Source organism: Amblyomma mixtum, chromosome 10 (genome assembly GCF_055824585.1).
Source record: "Amblyomma mixtum isolate Tamu chromosome 10, ASM5582458v1, whole genome shotgun sequence".
Lineage (NCBI taxonomy): Eukaryota > Metazoa > Arthropoda > Arachnida > Ixodida > Ixodidae > Amblyomma > Amblyomma mixtum.
This window is the reverse complement of record NC_143021.1, coordinates 92187120-92205898: the sequence shown is the minus strand read 5'-3', so window position 1 is coordinate 92205898 and position 18779 is coordinate 92187120. Positions and strand designations below refer to the sequence as shown.

General features: G+C 49.6%; 1 pseudogene; it reads right to left on the bottom strand.

Annotated features, from left to right (window-relative positions):
• Positions 1-15026: 15026 nt before the first annotated feature.
• LOC149326424 (uncharacterized) lies at positions 15027-17669 on the bottom strand (annotated as a pseudogene).
• Between the last annotated feature and the right edge of the window lie 1110 nt (positions 17670-18779).

The window sequence follows — 18779 nt, the reverse complement described above, 5'->3', positions numbered from 1 at the left end:
TCATCCCACAGTCGCTTTGGTGCTGCTGCTACTAGATGCGGTTCGCCTGCCATCTTCTAGCTCCGTTGCTGAAGGCGTCGTGGAAATCGAACGTATCTTTTATTATGGGACGAGTTCGCAGTGAAGCGTTGTGAATAGTAGGCCGTTTATTATAGCGCAGGCGACTTCTGAAGCGCCGTTAGCTGCGGCTTCGATGCAAAACCAGATAGCCTAGCGACGACTAGGGCAACCTGGGACCAGCGCAGTTCGCCGCGCGGCGTTGCCGCAGGCGGTGTCGTTGCCGAAAGATCCACTTTTGCACAGGCGTATTGTCGTTGCTCGAATCTAAGGAAGCATCCTGTCTGGTATCATGGCTGTTTTGTATTTTCTTGTGCGAACGTGAGGTACGCCGAGCATGCCGGTCGGCCGGCCAGCCTGGATCCCGTCTGCCTGCGTCATAAAAACGAGCTAAAGTGTGTTCTTGACGTAAATAATAAACCCTGGAATAAGAAATGTGAAAAATGTGTCATTTTTGAGGATCGCTGACCAATACTGAGCTGCTGGTAAAGGTAACAACTGTGATACGAGCAAAATTCTTGCCACAACCGTCTCACAGGCCGCTGGCCCAACGTGGGGTCCGGCTGGCCTGGCGCCCGCTCGCTGCGCTTCTGAAAGAGTCGCGGAAAGTGACCATACTATTATTTTATTGTGAGATGGTGCTGTTGACTGCAAAGCGATGTGTAGAGTAAGCCTTTTATTATAGCTCAGGCGACTTCCGAAGCGCCGGCCGCTGCGGCTTCGATGCCAAAGAGGCAATAGGCCTAGCGACGACCACGGCAGCCAGGCAGCAGCAGAGCTCGTCGCTCGGAGCGGCCGCGAGCGGTGTTATTGCCGAAAGCTCGCAACATAAGCAGGCATGCTTTGTCGCTGCTCGAGCAGTATTTCTGATAACAAGGCGATCTTGTCTTGTGATATTTGTACACCATCCCAAGCAGCGCTCAGGCATTGCTGCACGGCGGCGAAGTGCGACACCGGTTGTGAGCGGAGCTTGGGGCGCAGCGATGCTCACCGCTCCGTGTGTCCCTGCTTGTAGTGGGGCGGCATTTCGCAAGCGACGATCGGTGCGGCGCGCCGGCCAAGTTTTTAAGGACACGCCGTTCAGAAATCCGGCGCTGAATCCTGACGACGACGACAGCTCGCTCACTTCCATCTTTCGGCAGACAGTGCCGAAGTGCAACATCTTGCCGAACCCTGGCTTTGCAACCAACGACACAGCACGGCCGGTCCAGTTTGATTGCGCATGTGACGGAGGTCGCGACAGAAATCAGTAGTGCGTTGACTCCAAATCGCGCCTCGATTCGGTTCGACGGCGGCGCCGGCGGAGTGACACAAGCGGTACGAGCAGACGAAAACATTGTAAACCGGAAGTGCAGTACTAATTTCTCACACCCAACACACAATAACCGCGTAAACATGCATATAAACGACAACTCTCCTTGCTGAAATGCGAAATGCTTCCGTAAAGAGTAAGAATGTGACGTATCTAGAGCTTTTAGTTTGTTAAATGTGCGATTTCACGTTGGCACCGCGAACCAATGATAGCCCTGCGCTGGTGACGTAAAGAGTACTAAAATGACGTAATGAGTACAGATTCGGGCGGAAGTTCACCGCCGCTGGTCGCCGCGAGGCTCGGGAGCAGCAGTTTTTGAAAATGTATTATAAATTATCTACTCGCTTTTGATGTATTGTACGCGGCATGAACGTTCAGTGGCCTATGCTCTACACAATGCATAATGCAAGTCGCACTCATTCGAGCCCGCGAACGAGTCCGACATCAACCACGAATACGCCACGTAACGCGCGCTACATCAAAGCTACGCCTGCAGAGCCAGCAGCGTGAACGGCGGGGCTAAGACAACGAAAAGTAAGGCTTTCGTAGCCCGCGAGCGAACGAATCCATCTACAACCATGACAGACGGCAGTAAGTGCGAAGAAAGACTGCAGTCGCTCGCGCTTCACACCAAATCCTCCGGAGAAAAAGACGCGACTGACAACTGAAGAGCGGCACTCGCATCGTAAAGACGGATCCAGCTCATTATCAATGCTTTCCTGGCCGATCCTATGCAGCAAAACCTTTCGGCGAGCTGCAGTGCTTTTTGCGGACGGAGTGACGAAAAACCTTTCCCACTGCCTCCTCGGTTGTTGCACCCGCAAGCGCAACAAAAGCTCGGCGTCGCCGCAGCGCGTAGACACCATCAAAGGTGGGAAAACGCTCCCGCCAAAACTGTGTTGCAAAAGGAAACGAAGCCCCGGCAATGGCGCCGGCGTCTGCTGCGGAGCCAAAAAGCGCGTGATAACACGTGACCATGGCGCCTCAGCCAATGAGAGGCTCGATTACCCGGTGGCGCGCTAGGAGAGGAGGAGTGTCGGAAAGTTCAAAGCTTTTCGCTACTTTTGTTTCATTGAGGGGCTTTAGGCAGCTACGCGCCCGCCTGCAGCATTTAGACCAGTCAGCGCGTGCTTACTGGCGGTGGGCGGTCTCCCGGTACTCCAGTAACGGCAATGGCAAAACGGTACACGGTACGCACGCTGGGGAATTTCTCACCACCAAGCTCTGTCGGAAGAACGAGATGGGCAGACGTCTTCGCAGTGACGACCGGCGTCTCATCCAGAGGAATGTCAAACTTGCAGTTTCATTGAAGGCTAATACAGCAGCGAAAAGTACGCGGGGACTGCAGATAGAGAAGGTGGGGCTGCAGCCATAGGGGGTGTCGGGCGGTCGGGCCTTAGCAATCCGAGGAGAGGCTGGTGGTTTCTAACCAAGGAGAATTCACGGTCCAATAGATAGTTTCGGAATCTCGTGACCCCAAAAACTAGTGCGAGCGCCTCACGCTCCAGTTGCGAGTAATTCCGCTCGGCTTTAGTAAGAGTCCTTGAACGGAATCCGATTGGTCTGTGGACGCTGCCTACTTTGTGAAACAGTACTGCGCCAATGCCGTGTAGCGAAGCGTCGCACTCTAGCTTCAGCTCCTTTAACGGGTCAAAATGGGCAAGTACTTCGGCATATTTGAAACTGTTTGCCCTTGACGAACGCAGTTTCCTGGGGGTGGTTCCTATGCCATCTCGCATTCTTTTCAAGTAACTGGTATAACTGGGACAACACGGTTGACATGTTCGGCAGAAACCTTGAATAAAATATTACCATTCCGACGAACGAACGCAGCTCAGTCACGTTACCAGAGCTTGGTGCTTTCATGATAGCTTCCACGTTCTTTTCCGTCGGGTGAAGACCGAGACGATATATACGGTGTCCCAGGTGAGCAACCGATGGCTGGCTAAAATTGCATTTGGCGTATCGCAGCTTTACGCCGTGCTCTCGAAATCGCTGCAACACAGTTGTCAGCCGAGCTCCGTTGTCTGCCGCCTTTTCAGACACAAGCACGTCATCTAAGTATGCCTCAACTCCAGGCAGGCCCGCTAGAATGGTGTCCATCTTCCCTTGAAATATAGCAGGAGCAGAGGAAATGCCGAACGGCAGCCTGTTGTAACAGAAGAGCCCTTGGTGCGTATTAATCACGCACAGCCTGCGTGAAGCTTCGTCTAGTGGCACCTGGTTGTAGGCGTCTTTCAGATTGAGTGTACTAAAAATTTTACCACCGCTTAACGACGCGAACATGTCCAATTACCGGAAGGGGATACTGCTCAAGTACACAAGCCTGATTCAAGGCGGCTTTAAAATCCCCGCAAATCCGCACTGTGCCATCTTTTTTAAACACTGGTACTATGGGGGTCGCCCAGTCCGAATATTTTATGGGCGATATGATGCCTAGCGACACTAGCCGATCCAATTGTTTTGCCACTTTGTCGCGGAGCGCGTACGGAAGCGGTCTTGCCTTGCAAAACTTGCTAACCGCACCGTCCCTCAGCTCCAAGCTGGCTGGAGGTCCCTTCATCAGGCCCAATTCCTCCGAGAAGACATCCTCGTAGTTACTCCGTAAGGCATTGATGTGGCTGATGGCTTCTCCCGCCACTGGCACTTCAGCTTTACTGACTTGCAGTACGGGAACTCCAGTTCTATCCAGCAGGGTGAACAGGTCTCGCCCACACAGGCTTGGTCCGGTGTAGTCTAGTACTATGAGTGTGCATTCAAATGACACACCTTGGTGCGCTACAACTAGCTGAAGCTCGCCTAACACAGGCAGCCTTCCAGCGTAGCACGAAAGTTTCAGATGTGCAGGCTACAATTTTGGCCAGTGTTTGCAATGCTTATCGAAAACCTGTTGCGCTATGACGCATACTGGTGATCCTGTGTCTACTCCATTGCCAGTTCTACACCGCCCCAATTGAATGTGTCTTATCCCCACACTTAGTCACAAGAAAATAAAGCTCCCGGGATCGTTACGGGGGTGTAACGCGTATGTTTGAACGTTTGCTGTGCTGTGAGAAGGCGCAGGACAGAAAGCTGCATTTAATTCATGTTTAAGGCTGTTGCAGCCTTCTGTTTCATCCCTGCGTTTCCGTAGGCAACGTCGTCAAGGTATGTTGGTTTATTTTATTTATTACGCCCTTTTCGCACTTTTTTTATTTTCGCCTCGTAGATCTAATATTTTTTTCTATTTTGATAATACGGCGCTGAAGCTTGCTCCGAGTCTCTAAGCGTGAGGGAGTTTCAACTTGAAGTAAATCTGTGACCTGAAACTGCTTGTCTGCAGCGTACACCCATCTCGTGTTTTCTTTTGGCACCTAAGTTGCTCTTTACATACGTTTGCTTTTGCGTGTGCGCATCTGCTTTTGTAGCCCTTAGATTGCGTTTAAGGTGCATCAACTTTCAGCCTGTATTCTGTTTTACTTGCTTCATTTCACAGATTTCTCAGTGCTGGAGAAAAAAAGTGGCCATAATTATATGCATGGTGCCGTAGTGCTATGTACACTGTGTATTAAATGGTGCATACGTTTGCGTCTGCTGTTTGTATTCATTAAGATTTGCGCCGTTACGCGCAAGTTTTGTTCCACACGGACTTTCAGTTCAGTCTGTATTGCTTTTCTTTGACTGAAACATGACTGCAATTTGATTGTGGTGGCGTATGATGCGGTAGCCGATATGGACGACAGGATGCAATTCGTGCTAAAAGCACAGCTAGTAAACTGATATGACTTCTGTATGGCGCTGCTATTTGCTGTTATATGGGCCAAACCGGGTGAATTTTTGAATTCTTATTTCCTTTGTGTGTAAAATGCTAGGACATTTCACGTAAACGGATAAGTGCAGAACGGCCGAGCCAGCACGCATTCACACGAGTGGAAAGGTGTATTACACCACCTGTAACGTAAGTATGCGCCTGAAATTTGGCACATATGTGCGCTTGGATGCCTGCAGGCTTTATGAAAAAAGAGGAATAATTTTATTGAACCAGAGCCGAGAAATCGAGCATTAACCTTTTGGGGCTTTCCATGGGATGCACAACTTTTTGGACATTGCTAGTTGTGGGGACGTTTTTTAGATGTGTTCGGGAAAAATGAGCACCTCCTAGGGAGATTCCAGATGTCCCGATGGGTCATTTTTGGGAGATTTTGAGGAGCTTTTGTGTTTGTTGGGTAGGAGCGCAGGAACTTCAGCGGTGGTAGTATGAATGGTGTTGCGATACGCCAAAAGAAAGTCAGCAATAGCTGAATGTAGCTATACGGACGGGTTTTTACGCAGTGCTGCTTTGAGCGATTGCACAAAGCGTTCAGCTTGTCCATTACTGCTTGGATGATACGGCGCTGTGCGGACGTGACGGGTGCCAATGCTGCGCATATAATTTAAAAATGCGTCCGAAATGAATTGTGGACCGTTGTCCGATACAAGCGTTTCTGGAAAACCGAAACGACAGAAAAGTTCATGAAGACGGTCAATGGTTTTCTCCGCGGATGTATCTTTCATCTCGAACACTTCCGGCCACTTAGAATGAGCGTCCATGACTATCAAGAGCATCGCACCTCTGAATGGGCCTGCGAAGTCGACATGAACTCTTTCCCAGGGCCGTGTAGGCCACGCCCATGGATGAAGCGGTTCAGGGCATGTTCCGTTGCGACTGGCATGATGGACATGAAGTCACTTTTTGTTCGATGTCTCAGTGAATTGCTGGCCACCACACGTAACGTCTCGCCAACTCCTTTGTCCTGACGATTCCAGGGTGCCCCTGATGCAGCTCCTCAAGCAAGAAGGAGTGGAAGCGCTCGGGAATGACGACTCGAGCTCCCAGCACCAGGCATCCTTGCTGCCTAGACAACTCCAGACGTCTGTAGATAAATGGCTTCAGTTCATCATAGGAGCGCGATTCGGCCAGCCGCTCAAAACATACTGCACGACTGCTTTTAGTGTAGGGTCACGACTGGTCTCGTGTGCTACGTCACGGCAGTTTCCTGGAAGCGAGTCGAAACGCAGAACGTAGAATTTATCTTCTGGTGCTTCGTCATCACCGCCATGCAATGGTAGTCGCGAAAGGCAATCCGAGTCTGCGTTTTCCGCCGACGACTTGTACTTGAGCGCGTAGTTGTAGGCTGATGACAAAACTGCCCAGCGCTGCAACCTCGCTGCAGCTATCGTACGAATGCCTGTTTTCGGCCCGAAAATAGTGTGCAATGGTTTATGATCACTCACAAGTACGAAGGCATGGCCATAGAGGTAGAAATGAAACTTTTTCACGCCTAAAATTAGTGCGAGTGCCTCTTTCTCAATTTGACTGTAGCCAGACTCCGCCTTCGTTAATGTTCTTGACGCGTAGGCAATTGGCCTGCACATACCATCTGGATAGACGTAAGAGAGCACGGCTCCAATGCCGTATGCAGATGCGTCGCAAGACAGGCACTCCGAGCTCGTAGTGGGTAAGCACGGGTGGCATAGACAGTAGCTTTTTAACTTCGAGAAAGGAGTGATTGCACCCACTGCTCCACTCCCAAGGTACGTCACTGCGTAGAAGCCTGTTAAGCGGTGCGACTACACTAGACAGGTTTGGAATAAACTTGCCGTAGTAGTTGACTAGGCCAAGCAGAGACCTCAACTGCTGCCTGTCGTTTGGCCTGGGTGCATTTGAAATAGCTGCAACTTTATCATCGGCTAGACGGACGCCATCAGCGCTTAGAATGTGGCCAAGATATTGCAGCTGATCCTCAAAGAACTGACATTTAGACGTCTTCACCTTTACACCCCTTTCCGACAAGTGGTTCAGGAGAGCTTCGAGGTTACGCAGGTGCTCTTCATCAGTCTTCCCTGATACGAGGATGTCATCAACGTAGCATGCAACCCCTTCGAGTCCTTTGAGCATGTTATTAGTTATCCTTTGAACGATTGCAGGAGCGGACGCTATGCCAAATGGGAGGCGGTTGACGACGTACAACCCCTTGTGTGTATGTAGCGTCAGGTATTCTTTTGAGCTTTCATCCGTTTCTACCTGTTGGTATGCTCGGTTAAGATGAAGTTTCGAGAACTTCTTTTCTCCCGCAAGGGTAGCAAAAAGCTCGTCTACTCTTGGAAGTGGGTAATGCTCCGTGTCTAGGATAGGATTCATTGTGACCTTTTAGGCACCGCACAGTCTTACCGTGCCATCTGTTTTGATAACCCTTACTACTGGCGTCGCAAATTTCTTGCTGGGTACGGGTGAGATAACACCAAGCTGTTCTAGCTTCGCAAGTTCCTGTCTACTGCCGGGCGTAACGCAAACGGCACTGTCCTCGCCTTCGAAAATCTGGGCCCTTGATTGTCTTTGAAATAAAGAGTAGCTTTCTCACCATTTATCTTGCCCAAGCCATCGCTGAATAGTTGCGCGTACTTTTGCAGCACGGCCTGCAGTTCTCCCGACGACTGCTTGGTCGCAGGTGGCGAACTCGTAACGGCGTTCAGCTGCCAGATGCGGGTCCAGTCGAGCTGAATCTTTTGCAGCCATTCCCGTCCCAGAAGCTAGTGTCCGTCTTGCGGCACCACGTAGAGTGATAGAAGCTGTTTCATTGCGAAAGCAATACTGCTTGCACTTTCAAGCCTGTGCCGTGACGCGGTGGTGTCTGAACCCCGTGTGCGTCATGCGTGACGTAATGCCGAAGAGCTGGGCGACCATGTCGCGCCATCGGAGGAAGCGGCGGTGCCTTCACCGGCGCCTAACTCCCGCGCTCTCCACCAGGAGCGCAACAGATGTTGTGACGTCACGCCGAAGATCTGGGCGACCATCTCGCGCCGTCGGAGGAAGCGGCGGTGCCTTGACCGGCGCCTAACTCCTGCGCTCTCCGCTAGGAGCGCAACAGGTGTTGTCACGTCACGCCGAAGAGCTGGGCGACCATCTCGCGCCGTCGGAGGAAGCGGCGGTGCCTTCACCGGCGTCTAACGCCTGCGCTCTCCGCTAGGAGCGCAATTGTGGCGTTATGCCGAAGAGATTAGGCTCAACTCACGTCGCTAGTAAGCAGTAGCTGTGCCAACCACCAGCGGCTTAACATTGCTTCGCGACGATGCCGCCCACCGCTAGGGAAGCTCGTCGCAATGCGCGTAAGAGACAGCAGCCAGCTATTCATCCTTTTCTCAGGTGCAAAAACAACAGCCGTCTACGCAGAGCGGCGGTAGACACGGCGGATGCGGGCTGAAGAAACGGATGAAGTTGCTTTCGCAATTTCCGGGCGTAACCAAGCTGAGCCTCTGCCAATTTTTGGCCGTTCGTTTCCACGTTGACTTGAAGAACTCCAACGGCCGTAATTACTTCACCCGTGTACGTACGCAGTCGGAGACTGGTTTGTTGCAGGTGCAGATCTGGAAAAAGGCTTCTGCAGTGGTTGCGTGAAATTATCAAAACAGCAGCTCCGGTGTCCAGCTCCATCTGGAACGGTACACTGTTAACATTGACTGTCACCATAAAAGGCGCTGCACGTGTGGCTAAAGTGATGTCATTCAGGGCAAGGTCCTTTTCCATATTGACTGGGCTTACCGCAAGCGTTTTCACACGTTGCGGGCGACGTCTGCAAGCTCGTTGAATGTGCCCTTTCTTTTGGAACTTGTAACAAGTTGCTTGCGTATGTGGGCACGTTGCAGCTCTGTGCTTTGGCGATCTGCATCGATAGCATAGCACCGACTTTTCTTGCAAGTTTGACCTGGAGCTAGGCAATTTATGAATGGGAGCATTTCTTTCCTGCACTACGTGCGCTTCTGTCACATTTCGTACTGCTGCTTCGAAAGACAAGGCCCGTTCGACAGCTTTTTGGAAAGTGAGGGCATTGCCTGCGGCAAATAAATGCCGCTGGGTGTCTACGCGCTGCAAGCCGCAGACAAACCGGTCGCGCAGTGACTGATCCAAGAATTCACCAAAATCCCATGTCTGAGCAAGGCATCGTAACTCGGCCACGAACTCCGATATCGTTTGAGCTTCTTTCTGTGACCGACGATGAAATTTTGCTCTTTCACCCATGATTCACGGCTTCGGAGACAAGTGATTGCGAAGTAGCGTTACGAGCGTTGCGTACGGTTTCGACGAGGGCTTATCCGGAACAGTCAGTGACTTCAGGAGTGCGGAAGTTTTCGGACCGATCAAACTCAGCAGCACGTCAACTTTGAAGTCTTCCGGAACCTTGTTTGCATGCAGATAAGCTTCTAAACGCTCTTCATAAGAAAGCCAATCAGTCGTAGATTCATCAAAATTCTCAACTTGCCCGGAAGTGGCCATGCCGAAGGTTTTCCCGCTGTTGTGGATGCCGCCGGTCTTGCTCCTGTGCTGAAAGTCTTCAGTGGGCGTAACGCCGGCGCAGGCTCGGCTTCCTCGTCACCATTATTTCGCGCTTGAAGCAAGACAAGGGAGGCAGCCTCACTCAGACGGAACGGCTTTACTCCGTTACAAAGGAATCGAAGGAAGTGCCCCCGGCGGCTGGCGCGACGCGCTTTAATAAGCCGCCTTATCACAGTGGGCAAGGGCAAGCGGAGAGAGCGTGACCGAGGCCACGTAGTGAAGCGGCTATGATAACGCTTTGCGACACCACACACTAACGAGAGATTCGTGTATCATTTACATGTTTTTATAGTATTGCATATCGCATACCTGTGATAAATATAATTTGGAAGTATGGCTTATATTTTTTTTAAGGATAACACTGACTACACGCATGAACTTTCGTATACATCACTGCCTATGTATAGATATATAACTGTGCCATTCTTCTGGATATCGTCTATATATCGGCAATGTTGCATTGATGTCGAGAATATGACGAATTACACATATTTTTATCCTGACTATTCGAATGTTTTTTAGCAGATATATGTTTATGCGTTTCGAAGAAACTTGCGTGTTCCAGTCGAAATTGATGGTGGATCATTTTTAGGGCACTGGTTAGTTATTGCGCCAGTTGCGATATCTATTTCTTCACACACATCTATATTAGAATATAATACACAGTCATGAATGTACAGAGAATCATAATTTACAATAACACACTATATATTACAGAGTAATATGTATTTGCACGATGGCATGTGGCATTGCGACTTCATTGGTAGTTTCATGAACAATCAATTCACTGGGGGGGGGGGGGGGGAGTGTGCAAGGAATTGCCACCATCGAGATGATTTGTGTGATATGTCTTCAATGTACTCACTGTCGAGGTGTGCATCAGGAACGGACAACACTGTTTCTTCAATACATTCAGTGTCGTCAGAGAACGCACTATGAGCGGGCAACACTGGAGTGTTTTGTGTGACCGTTTCTTCAATATATCCAGTGTCAGGGGATGCACCGGGAGCGGGCAACACCGGAGACATCCCTTTCTTCAGCACACTCAATACCAGGGGTTCCGGTCAATGTTATTGGTGTGAATAGGTAATCACCAAACGCGGGAGAAGCATTGGGTGTGCTGTGGTTGATCAAAGATGTCTGCGCATTTGGTGTAAAAAACTCGATGTGATCATTGCTTGCATCAATTCCATCTTGGCGTTTGGAAATCTTATTGTTAATGATGTTGTCAATCTTTGTAAATATTTCAATTGAACTCAAATCAACAACAGTGAGTAGTTCATGCATGTTGAATCGAGCAAGCACAGTTTGAAACTTTTCACACCAAGATTTTGCATTGTTTGACATTTCCAATTTCTGTGAACAATGCTTATGCAATACAAGCTCGCTAAATAATCGTTTAAGCTTGTTAGGACACCTGCGATGTTGCACTCTAGTTTCAGCTTCTGTGCTGAGGTCTGATTGCGCACTGCTCACAGAACTACACCCAATTTCCGTGCGAACGGGTTGTGGATTGACATGTGCATTAGTCAATTTATCACGTCTAGTCCACAATTCTGTGCTGATATTCAGGTTTAGGGAGTTACTAGACATATAGCCACAACCAGAAACATAACAGTAATATCCGGAATGTGGCGGTCTAGTTTTGAAGAATTGATCGTAATTGCAATTGTTGATTGGATCGCCTATTAAATAATCTTTACACTTTGCATAATTAATAGAAGTCCAGGTGTGTTTACCTTGTATAATAGTTTCACAAGAAAGTCGCGGATGAAACTAACGCTGTCTGGGAAAATTTTAACTTTGTTTAAAAGAATTATCAGTTCTTCCAAGCCAGAACATTTACCAATTTCTTTTTCAGCGAACAATGCACTTCTAACACCAGCTGTGGTGGAAATGCACACATGCCCTGACAAATTGTCGATACCTAGGATGAAGCGCTCAAGCGTTCCAGTCACTTCCATTTCGTCGTCATTTAAAAGTGAAGCAACGTTCAGATAACGAGTGCACTCAAGTTGTCTGACCGGGCTTGTGATTTTCGCCATGATAACTGTGTGGCGCAATGTGTAGCCATGCACGTCAAATTGCGGCATTTGACTACATTTGGTGTAGCGACACAAGATCTGTCATTCAACTGTGTGGCCAGCAAGTTAATTTTACACATTTCGTCTGATGTGGGGGCTTAAATTACAACTGTACTGTTAAATGTATTATTTTTTGTCACCAATGATATAAGTCGTTCAGCGACACTTGCAATTCATGTATATCATTGTTGGCCATGTATATCATAGCTCCGCTATGGACTGCAATACGGCCACTCGATCATTGCGGTCTCTCGAACTGACGGCGAAGACTTCCTGGTTCTATCACAGGTGTTTGGTTTGGTTTATGGGGTTTTAACGTCCCAAAGCGACTAAGGCTATGAGAGACGCCGTAGTGGAGGGCTCCGGAAATTTCGACCACCTGGGGTTCTTTAACGTGCACTGACATCGCACAGTACACGGGCCTCTAGAATTTCTCCTCCAAAGAAATTCTAGCCGCCGCGGCCGGGATCGAACCCGCGTCTTTTGGGTCAGCAGCCGAGCGCCATAACCGCTGAGCCAAGGCGGCGGCAATTAAGCCGCGTTCAGACTACTCTCGCAACCGCCGTAAATGTCATACGCATCGCATTCTGCGTAACTACTGTAAATACCGTTTGCGCAACTAAAAACCGCCTATGTTCACACGAGCCCTTCGTTAGGATACGTTTTTTACGACCGGCAAATCACCGCTCAGGGAAAATTGCGCTCTGCATTTTTCAACATGGCGCCGGTCAGCAAGCGGCTGTTAGCGGAGATCGAGGCACTACAAGCCCAAAATGAGCTCATCGTCCTCTATGCGCTTCACCGACGCAGACGGAGGCGTCGTAGAAGAATGTGGGTGCGCCAAATTTTCCTCGACAGAGCTGTCGACGGAGATTTTCACAATCTTTTTGCAAAGCTGGGGACTGGCGACACTGCGCTGTTCTACAACTTCGTGCGGATTTCACCGCAGCAGTTCGACTTCCTCGAAAGCCTTGTGAGACCACTCATTGAAGTGCAGGAAACGCCAATGCGAGAATCTCTCTCATCTGCTGAGCGTTTGGCCATAACGCTGAGGTAAGCGTTACTTCGCGTTTCTGCGTCTTTTTCTCTGCTTCAGATGGTAGACGCGGACGCAAGCGAGCTGCGCGGAGGTCCGTTGGCGAGTCTGTGTCATGTACCTATAATAAGAGGTTTTGTCTTCTAGTCACAGCGATGGACATACTTTAAAGAAAGTCTCAAACGCTCCGAAGCCCGTGTGAAGCGCATATTTGGAGTATCCGGGTGTGTGTGTGTGTGTGGGGGTACTTTTGATATAGCGAATTCACGCTGTTTTTCTACTTTCTTAAGGCTTTATGTATAGGAATTTGATTTCGCTACGCGAACTAATGCGCAAATAATAAAGGCTTTTGCAAAGGTGGGCACTCATCTTTTTTTTTTTTTTTGTCAGAAGTACATTGTCGTTTAGCATGCCTCCTGCTCACAGTGTAGTACATGAAAATGAACTGGCGCCACTTGATAAAAGCACATTTTGCAGAGCAGCTGTGAACTGTTGTCTGCATGCAATGTTTTAAATAAAAGTCAGCAAATACCTATGTTGTATTTTTTTATATTCCAGGTTCTTGGCAAGCGGGAACAGTTACCAGTCCCTGGCATACAGCTTCAGGGTTGGGAAGTCAACCATATCACAACTAGTTCCTCAAGTATGCATTGCGATATGGAAGGTGCTACAACCAAGGGTACTGAGGCGGCCAGATCACAGGCAACTGATTGCCATTGCTGACGAGTTTCTATGGAAGTGGAACTTTCCTAATTGTATAGGTGCTATCGATGGTAAGCACATTCATTTAGATGCACCACCAAATTCTGGTTCCGCTTATTTCAACTATAAGCGAAGCTTCAGCATGAACCTTATGGCATCCTGCGACGCGGGCTACAGGTTCACTACAGTTTCCATAGGGGCTCTTGGTCGTGAAAGCGATGGTGGTGTTTTTTCATCGTGCGGGCTTGGAGAAATCGTAGAAAATGCCCACGAAACATTCCCATCCCCTGCTGCCCTGCTTAATGGCGGCCCTGTGCTCCCATTTGTCATGGTAGGAGACGATGCATTTCCCCTAAAAGTGAACTTAATGAAGCCGTACCCTGGTGTCCAACCACCAAATACTCCAAAAAGAGTATACAACTACAGGCTCTCCCGAGCACGACGCTGCATCGAGAATGCCTTTGGAATTTTGTGTGCCAGATGGAGGGTGGTGCGGAACCGCATGAGTCTGCTGCCAAAGAATGCGGTTGCAGTCTCAGGTGCTTGTGTTTGTCTACACAATTACCTGATGCAGGAGGGGAGGCTGCCGGGTGGCTACTGTCCACCACAGTTTGGAGACACTACAAATAGTGCAGGTGTACTTGTCCCAGGTGAATGGAGAAACAGCACGGAGTCCTTGGCACAAATGAATAGGCAAGGCTCTAATGCTTACTCTAGGAGAGCTTCTGAGGTGAGCGACAGCTTTGCTACGTATTTTCATGGTCCAGGATTTGTGAGTTGGCAATGGGTCTAGATGCGGAATTTAAGTTGGAAGTAATATTTTCCTGAGGCATGCTGTTCAAGTGCGAATCGCACCCATTCGAAAATTAACAACTGGGCATGTAACAACTATTTAAAGTTAAATGGTTTGGTTTGGTTTGGTTTATGGGTTTAACATCCCAAAGCAACTCAGACTATGAGAGACGCCGCAATGAAAGGTTCCGACAATTTCGACCACCTGGGGTTCTTTAACGTGCACTGACATCACACAGTACACGGGTCTCTAGAATTTCGCCTCCATCGAAATTCGACTGCCGCGGCCAGGATCTAACCTGTATCTTGCGGGTCAGCAGCCGAGCACCATAACCACTGAGCCACCGCGGCGGCAATTTAAAGTTAAGTACCAATAACTCTAAAGCAGTTATATTTCATACACGAAACATGAATATTAAACTGCCTCCCCTCCTGCTCAACGAAAATGTACTGGAAGTTGTACCCTGTTATAAAACTGTGAACGGCCAGGAGGCAGGGAACAAAGTGTATTTATTATCAGACAAGGGGCTGCTCATAAGGGCAGGTACAAGCATGAGCATGCGCACTTGGTACCGTAAGGGCACGTGTTAACATGAAAGTGCGCATACTTACATCTTCCTTCTTTTCGGAGAGAAAGAAAGAAAAACGAAAGAAAAAAAAAGGAAAAAGTTTCCAAATTCACATGTCAGGGGCCTAATGCTGCGGTCTCTCTGGCAGGGGGTAACGTTGTGGCGGTCTACGCTGACGGTCACTTCTACGAAGGATGCCCTCAGGTTGTAGCTCCGCCATCTGGTCAGGCTGGGATACCGACTCCGCCGAAATGGTCGCTTCAGGGTCCGACGTTGGTTGCATTTCTTTGGAACTGAGATGCTCCCTGGTGCGCCGAAGCTCTTGTCCGCTGTCTGTAAGTAGGGTGTATGACCTAGGTGTGCCTGCAGGGCCTACAACCACAGCTGGCGACTATGTTCTGCGTATGGTGTCGTACACCGATACTTGAGACCCGCTGCGAAGATGTGGTAAACGCTTAGCCGTTCGGTTGTAGAAGAAGCGCTGCTTTTCTCTTATTTCCTGGAGGCGATTGCGAACGGATTGTGATGGCACAGTTTGCGGTTCGAGGTGCTGGGGAGGAACCGGCAACTGGGTCCTTGTTTGGCGGCCCATCAACCTTTGAACGGGCGACTTCAGTTGCTCGTCCCTTGGCATGTTTCGCCACTCCAGCAGGGCGCTGTAAAATTCCAGGGTTGCGAAAGGACACTTCGTGAGCAGTTTTTTCGCCTCCTGAACCGCACGCTCCGCCATGCCGTTACCACGAGGATAGTACGGGCTTGACGTTACGTGGGCAATTCCTAGCTGCGCAGCAAAAGAGCGGAAACAGGCGCTGTTGAAAGGTGGGCCGTCACTGCACAGCTTTGCTGGGATTCCATGAGTCGCGAAGACGAGCATGCACGCATTGTTTACCGCTGTCGCTGTTGTCTGACGTAGCTTTTGAACCTCGAAAAAGAACGAGTAGAAATCCACGAGGATTAGGTAGGACTGGTCATCGTGGTGGAAAATATCAAGCCCTACTACTTGCCATGGCAGGCCTGGTATCTCGTGGCTCAGCATAGGCAGTCTAGTGTTCCTGCGCTTGTAATTTTCACACGCTGCACATGACTTAGCTAGAAATGAGATGTCTGCATTCATGCCGGGCCAGAACATTACTTCTCTAGCTCTCATCTTCATTTTTTCTTCGCCTCCATGAGCGGTGTGCAGCAAGCGCAGAATTTCCGGTCGCTTGGCAGGAGGAGTGACTATTTTGTTGCTTCTGAGTAGCAGGCCTTCCTCAACGTGCAGCTCGTTGCGGTAGCACTAGTATGGACGCAGGGCATGAGGCACATGGTCCTTCATTTCCGGCCATTCTGTGCTCGAGTAACGGCGCAGTTCAGCCATAGTAGCGTCTTTGTTAGTTTCATGCCGAATACTTTCGAGCTGCTGGTCGGACACAGGAAGCGAAGAAACAACGCTGACTTGAAATTGTTCTGTCTCGTCAGTTAGTTCCGTAGTACTCGGGAAGCGAGAAAGCGCATCGGCTAGAAACAACTCCTTTCCTGGTTTGAACGTCACCTTGATTGGGAATCTTTGCAAAACAAGCCTCATGCGTTGCAATCGTAGAGGGCATTCACAAAGTGGCTTTTTGAATATAGATTCTAGAGGCCTGTGATCAGACTCGACGATAACCTCTGACTGCCCGAAGATATAATCTTGAAATTTTGTGCAACCATGAACAATTGCCAATGTTTCCTTCTCGATCTGCGCGTAGCGCTGCTGTGCTTCTGTTAGCGAACGGGATGAGTACGCAACTGGCTGCCCATTCTGTAGAAGAACGGCTCCTACTCCATGCTGACTGGCGTCTACTGACAAGGTCACTGGTTTTTATTGGTTAAAATAGGCAAGGACTGGCGCCTTTGTGAGAGTCGCTCGAAGCTGAAGAAAACTGCTATCTTGCTGGTGTGTCCAGACCCACGCGACGTCCTTTCTCAACAGCTCGCGAAGCGGCGCTGACAACGTGGATATGTTAGGAACAAACCGTGCCACGAAGTTGATCATGCCGAGGAAAACTTGCAGTTCCTTACGGTTTTGCGGTTGCGGAACTTGCATGATGTCTTCGACTCTGCTCGGGTCCAGGCACAGCCCCTCTGGAGTCAGAATGTGGCCCATGTAGCGGACTCTGGGCTGGAGGAAATTGCACTTGTTCTTATTGAGCTTCAAGTTGTGTTGTCGACATCGGGACAGCAAAGGTACTACATTGCTGTCGTGTTGCTCTCGCGACTGTCCCCAAACCAATATGTCGTCCATAACGACAGCAACGCCCTTCAAATCCTCTAGTACCCGGTGCACCACCCGCTGAAAAATTTCCGGTGCTGAAGCAATGCCGAACGGCATGCGCAGGAATCTGTATCGCCCGTAGGGCGTGCTCATTGTGCATAAGCGGGAGCTCGGCTCGTCCAACTTAATCTGCCAGAATCCTGATGATGCATCAAGAGTAGAAAAGAATTTCGCTCCATGCAGCTGCGGTAGGATATCTTCTAACGTCGGCATGTGGTAGTGCTCCCTCAGAAGTGCCTTATTTAAGTCAGAAGGGTCCAAGCATATGCGTACTTTTTCTTTCTTTACTACTACAACCATGTGAATAGACCAGGAAGTCGGTTCTGTTACCTTAGCAACGACGCCGTCGTGCTCCATCCGGTCCAGCTCAGCTCGGACGCGCTCCTGAAGTGCGATGGCGACTCGTCGCGCTGGCTTGACGACGCCTCGAGCTTCAGGTTTCAGCTCCATGTGGTAGGCTACGTCCTTGATTTCTCCCAACCCCTGGAAACCATCTTCAAATCTTTCTACTATTTCCTTACTTTCCGAGGCGTCCACGGTGTTTATGCGGCCAATCAGCCCTAAGCGTTCAGCCACCTTGCCGCTCAATGTAACAGGAACTGCTTGTTTCACGATAAAGAATAGCGCAGTGGTAGTCTGCGCTGTACTGGCGACCTGAAGCTCAATCTTCTTCGTGGCCTTTTCTATGTGCCCGAAAAACGACAGTAGCGTAGAGCAGCAGTCTTGTGCTGGCTTCGTAGTTATGTTACTGAGCGTCGCTTCGGGCATGACGCAACAGTTGGCTCCAGTATCAATTTTGCAGCGTATGGCGGAACCTGCGATGTCGACAGTCGCTGACCAGCGGTCTTGGTCATCAATTGCCTTGACTTCCAGGGTTTGAAGGAAATAACCCTCGTCCTCTGCCATTTCGACCTGTTTTATCTTGCATCCTTGGCCCCTCGGTCTTGCTTGTTGACGACATCCACGCGCGAAATGATTTCGGCCGCCACACTTGTTGCAGCGCTTTCCTTGCGCAGGGTTACTTTCCTTTTCCGTGCTCCGTGAAACAGCAGTTCGGGCAAATTCCGAGGCTAGCTTTCGATTTCCCTGCATGTATGGCGGCCTCATCTGTTCCGCTCACTTCTGCCTCCCTGATCTCGTTAAAATGCTCCTTCGCTTGTTCCCTTGCTCGGCATATTTCCACTGTTTTGGCATACGACGGATTTTTAGACAGAAGCTTCTGCTGCAGGTCCTTGTCTTTAACTCCTAGAATTATTCGACTGCGCAGTAGTCTGTCCTCTAGCTCTCCGAATTCGCACAAGCGAGCAAGACTTCGGATATCGATTAGCCATTTGTTAAAAGATTCGCCCTCACGTTGATCTCGGGAGCCGAAACGAAACTCGTTGAATGTTAAATTCTTCGCTGGTTTGTAGTGGGCCTCAAATTTTTCAATCAGCTTATCGGGGTCTTTCTTTTCGTCCTCATTTGCGAAATCGAAGGTATAGAACACCCGCCTTGCTTCTTTTCCAATCGTCACAAGAAGGGTTGCTGCCTGAATGTCTTTCGGCTGCTTCCTTAGTCCGGTCGCCGTAGAAAACAGAG